Source organism: Oncorhynchus kisutch, linkage group LG18 (genome assembly GCF_002021735.2).
Source record: "Oncorhynchus kisutch isolate 150728-3 linkage group LG18, Okis_V2, whole genome shotgun sequence".
In the NCBI taxonomy this organism is placed as follows: domain Eukaryota; kingdom Metazoa; phylum Chordata; class Actinopteri; order Salmoniformes; family Salmonidae; genus Oncorhynchus; species Oncorhynchus kisutch.
Window position 1 is genome coordinate 75,497,576 of NC_034191.2, and position 5,660 is coordinate 75,503,235.

General features: G+C 42.2%; 1 long non-coding RNA gene across 1 annotated transcript; it reads left to right on the forward strand.

Annotated features, from left to right (window-relative positions):
• Positions 1 to 207: 207 nt before the first annotated feature.
• LOC109908749 (uncharacterized) lies at positions 208 to 5,203 on the forward strand. Its single transcript, XR_002257698.2, has 4 exons — positions 208 to 485; positions 2,161 to 2,239; positions 2,339 to 2,468; positions 2,627 to 5,203. It is a non-coding gene; the product is annotated as an uncharacterized LOC109908749 (long non-coding RNA).
• The last annotated feature ends 457 nt before the right edge of the window (positions 5,204 to 5,660 follow it).

Here is a 5,660-nt window from a genome sequence, read left to right on the forward strand (position 1 = left end):
TGAATTGAATTGAGAGAGATTAAATACTAGACCATTGAAGATGGAAATGTGCTGCTAAATGTGTAGGCTACACCCATAGTATACATTCACAAAAGTGATGATTGATGCTATGGAACTGTACCTACTGGTACCTTAGAATTTGCATTGGTAGGCCTCTAAGTGTGCTCTCCGTTTTGGGAGGTTTGGTTTGATCCAAGTCCTCGTACCCGGAAGTAATGTGAATATTTACATCAGCTGACATCAAATCAACTGACTACAATTACAGTTTCGGTTTTTGTTAGAATAACCAAAAATATATTCACATTTACGTTTGATAACTTGATTGTAAATAGCTACTAAGAATTTATATATTCTAAAGCTAGGCTATAGCGAAAAGAGGTTGCTAAAGCCAGCTAGCTTACTCAATTCTAAACAAAGTAACGATATTTCAAGTGTTGTCGGGATGTGTGTGTTTTAACGCGTGACTATGGACAAGCTAGCCATAGGTGAGTTCATTATTATGTTGCAGTTACCATAAATCGCAATTAACTTAGCTGGCTAACCTACATAACTCGAGAGAGTCATATGTTGCAGAATGTACGCATACTGCCATTCTCTTAGTCTGGGTGCCAGTCTTTTTAGCTAGCTAACATTTCACTCCATGTATGTACAACATTTTAGTCATTTTAGCAGACGCTCTTATCCAGAGCAACTTACAGTAGTGAGTGCATACATGTTTTTGCAACCCACGCGTTGCAAGCACCATGTTCTACCAACTGAGCCACACAGAACCATTTACTCTGTGTCAAATGCCAAATATTTTATTTGTATGTTTAGCATGACAGGAGTGGCAAGGATTGGAATGATAGCCAAACGGACTGGTACCAAGACTAGTAGCCTCTAACCTGGTCCCAGATCTGTTAGGCAGCCTCTAACCTAGTCCCAGATCTGTTAGGAAGCCTCTACCCTGGTTCCAGATCTGTTAGGAAGCCTCTACCCTGGTCCCATATCTGTTAGGAAGCATCTACCCTGGTCCCAGATCTGTTAGGAAGCCTCTAACCTGGTCCCAGATCTGTTAGGCAGCCTCTAACCTGGTCCCAGATCTGTTAGGAAGCCTCTAACATTGTCCCAGATGTGTTAGACTGCCTCTAACCTGGTCCCAGATGTGTTAGGCAGTCTCTAACCTGGTCCCAGGTGTGTTAGGCATTCTCTAACCTGGTCCCAGATGTGTTAGGCAGCCTCTAACCTGGTCCCATATCTGTTAGGCAGGCTCTAACATTGTCCCAGATGTGTTAGACTGCCTCTAACCTGGTCCCAGATGTGTTAGGCAGCCTCTAACCTGGTCCCAGATCTGTTAGGAAGCCTCTAACCTAGTCCCAGATCTGTACGAACCTGGTCCCAGATCTGTTAGGCAGCCTCTAACATTGTCCCAGATGTGTTAGACTGCTTCTAACCTGGTCCCAGATGTGTTAGGCAGCCTCTAACCTGGTCCCAGATGTGTTAGGCAGCCTCTAACCTGGTCCCAGATGTGTTAGGCAGCCTCTAACCTAGTCCCAGATCTGTTAGGCAGCCTCTAACCTGGTCCCAGATCTGTTAGGAAGCCTCTAATGTGGTCCCAGATCTGTTAGGAAGCCTCTAATGTGGTCCCAGATCTGTTAGGAAGCCTCTAACCTGGTCCCAGATCTGTTAGGAAGCCTCTAACCTGGTCCCAGATCTGTTAGGAAGCCTCTACCCTGGTCCCAGATATGTTGGGCAGCCTCTAACCTGGTCCCAGATCTGTTAGGCAGCCTCACCGTATCCTTGTGTGTTTTCCATTTTTTTCTCAATTCAGGAGCTAAATTGAATTGTAATTCTAATTTGACTGTCAATGACACATATGTGGAACATTTAAATTATTTTGTCTAAGGTGGGGACACAATTCCTTGAGTTTAAATGGAATTGACCACAGTGTTGACTGCTAGCCCTACTCCTCCTACAATAGAAAATAAAGTTGTTTCTTTACACAGAGGAGGCTGGTAGGAGAAGCTATAGGAGGTTTCCATATGTTTGAAACCATTCCATGTATTCCATGTCAGCCATTGCAATGAGCCCATCCTCCTATAGCTCCCCCCACCAGCCTCCACTGATCTGACATGATCAATTACTCAATATGACATGTTGATGGTTTGTGTCTCCCATTAGATGTCGATGATATTCAGTCCAGGCTAATAGACCATAGGCCTGTCGTACAAGGGGAGATCTGCTATTTTATGAATTTGAGGTAAGTTTTCAGCTTGCACCATAACATGTGATTTGACCAATTTATTAATTGTAATTTGATCTTTGCTAACATGCACGTTTTTTTTAATTTTCTTTTCAGGAAAAACTTGGATTCAGAGAGAGACGTTTCCTGGACAACCTGAACAAAATGGTGGTGGAGACCAATGAGCAGTCGTTGCCCAAATGTTCAGAGTACATGCATAAGCACCTCTGTGATGCCCTCACACGATGTACGCCCCTTCCTGACCTAGCCAGTGTATTTTTCAATTGCTAACCACTATCGTAATGTTTTCCAAATGACTTGACTTCGTTGTATTATTTCAATGTGTCTTACTGATAAAGCTGGAAAGTAGTTGAATGTAACATTGTTGCTTGTGTTTTTCTACAGTGGAGGATGGGAATCAAACGTCACAGAGGATCCAGTAGAGGGAGCTATAGGCAGACCAAGTAAAGACACAGGCTCTCTTCAAAGCCCATAAATTACCAGTAGTGATTTAACCATTCACAGGCATGGATTGTGACAACAGACCAGGGCCCAGTTTCTCGTTATCGATGGAACTTAGGCTTACGAGTGTATGAACAATGAATCATACAACAACCGAAGAAGTCGCTTAATGTTTCCCAAAACACTAAGAAGGGAGAACTTTCACTAAGTCTGTCGTTGGAGCAGGTGTCATTACTGATAGGATCGAAAGAAAGGCAGCGCTGCTCAAAGATCAGCTTGGTCCATTCAAATCTTCCACAATACTGACGAAGGGTCACATATAGGCTATGGCTGCAAATATTAAGGTGGTTTATTAACCTAATGCTTATGCCCAGCCTACACCTCATTGCTCACATGTTACACATGAAATATATTTAGGCAAAAATTACCAACAGTAGCCTACAATTAGCCAAATAGAACTCAATTGATTGAACAAGAAATAGATTTCAATATGATTGAAATGTGTTGGCTAATGTAGTTTCATTTGAAGCATATTTTTATCCTTTGCTTGTCTGTAACATACAAAGACTTTGGTAACTTTGTAGTCAACTTTGTTCTGAATTTATAGGTGTTTACAGAGAGACAGATAAACATCTGGAGTCTGTGTTTAGCAGAGATCTATGTATAAAGTTATGTGGAAGGGAAAAAAAGCTCCTAACGATGCACTTAGCTCTCCACTAAGAGTGGTCTGAGGCAGTTAGTAAATAAAGATTGTTTTCAAGTGCAACTTTAGTTCTAATGGTTTTGGGAAACAACTCAGGGATTTACCAATGCTCCTACAAAGGTTCTAACGATGAACTTGGTTTTAAGATGCTTTTGGGAAACCGGGCCCGGGGGCGGATCATTTGGCACTAAACAGGAGATAGCTGTTTGAAACTGAGTACCACCCAAATCTCCCCAACAAGAGTGTTTTCATTTCCAATTTCATTTTTGTCTAGTTCAGATTTTTTTTTGTCTTCGAACCTGACCCAGATCCTTGCATGTTGTGCACCTTAGAGCACCCAGTTGCAGGTGATCATAGACAGACAGAAGGAGGAGGAGGAGGAGGAGGACGAAGAGCATACCAAGGACAGAAGGATCTGGCCAAATTCTCTCACTTTTGATCCTCGGTCTGTCTGTCTGTCTGCTTGAAATTAAGTTGTTGAATTTGATTGATGCGGTACTTAGTCGTTGGCATTAACAGAGGACTTCTGAGGACAAAAGTCAACAGTTTCCAGATCACAAATGACAAAGTGTGATTAACAACGTGGCATTTTCACAGCCCTTCAAAATCACATTTTTCTGGCCTAAGCACATGGAATATGTATGTCAAGTTCTGGAAAAATGACATTTTTAAACCATAAATTACATGATTGTTCCTTGGCTGCTAAACTTGTTTTTTTAATGGAATTATGCTAGGAGGTGTTGATAGATGTGTGTTTTCTATGGTAGGGCAGATTTTCAAACCGTCAAATCATTTTGGCAACAAGGATCTTGGTCCAGGAGGGGATTGAATGTCTCCGCTGTAACCAAGAAACTTGATCTTGACATCTGGCCACTTAGCTAGCCAGGTTATTATTATTATTATATATATATATATAAATATATATATATTTTAAATTTTAACCTTTATTTAACTAGGCAAGTCAGTTGAGAACAAACTCTTATTTACAATGACGGCCTAAGTTAGCAAACCAAATGCATAGCTGGAGCCCTGAGTTGGATATAATTTGACACATCTTAGATTTCTTATAGTTATATTTATAGATATAAACAGTGGCGTAGCACTCCCCCCCCCCCCCCCCCCCCCAAAAAAAGAAGTTTGAACAGTATTGAAAGTTATAACGTTGGTATTTTGAAATACCCCGGTATATGGTATCAACGGTATATCGCCCAAACCTAATGTTTGCCTCCAACTGAATAAGAAAATAAAGATTTTGCCACTGGTTTAGATATTTGAAGCTTCAGGCGAGTGAATGTCAGAAGTACTATTCAAAGCTGGGTTGTCAACGGCACAGGTCAACATCTCAAACTTTACTCACTGAGCAGTTTTCCTAACTAGGCGTGCCAGATTAAGGTACAGTGAACCTTTGACATCAAGTACAACTAGCAACCTCTCAAAATAAGTACATCAGAAATGGTTTTAGTGAAGCAAACTCAAGCTGTCAGAAATGGACATTATTTAGTGGTGTTTTCCTGCACCTCTTATGTACCTTGTTAAATGGAGAGGTATACTTGTAGCGCTGTATGAAGTGTTTTGTTTAAAGACAGTATTTGCACTGGGCAATGGCAAGCTGTTTAGACTGATAGATGGATGGGCACGCTGACACATTCCTGACCTGCTGGGAACAGGATTCATCTTGGCAGAAAGTGACAGAACAAATATTTTAAATGGCTCTCATGAACACAGAATGTGGGCACGGACGCCTTAAATAAGACTTCATTGTTGCAGACCTCATCAATCAGTATAAGTAAATTAAAGCGTTGCTAAACTCTGCATGACTCAAGTGTGGTTTCTTTTCTCTCTCGACTCGAATGTATACAACGTAGTTCAGCAATGCCTTTGACATGTCTGACAGCCGGGATCGAACCGAGGCCCAGTATCCAATTTCAGTGGAGGTTGAGGCGCAGTCTTTTTCATTTTTGTTCGTGGTGACCCCTTTCCCTTCTTCCCGCGATGGCGTCTGCTGTCCGCTAACCCTGGATCACCCTCTGTGAGTGACTTGACATCAGAGCAGGGCCAGTGTGTCATCAACAGAGATCAGAGAGGGCCCGACCGTGCCAGCAGATGTTGTGGAGGTATAGTGATGTAGCCAGGGGAGCTCTGACAGCCCAGCCAGCTAGAGCCAGACAGGGCATCACCACTTAACGAGGAGTGACAATCCGGAAACGCAGCTCAGCTCCGCCAATCTTTTCTCTGGCCCAGTTTATTTTGTCGGTTTAGTGAGAAAAACTGCCT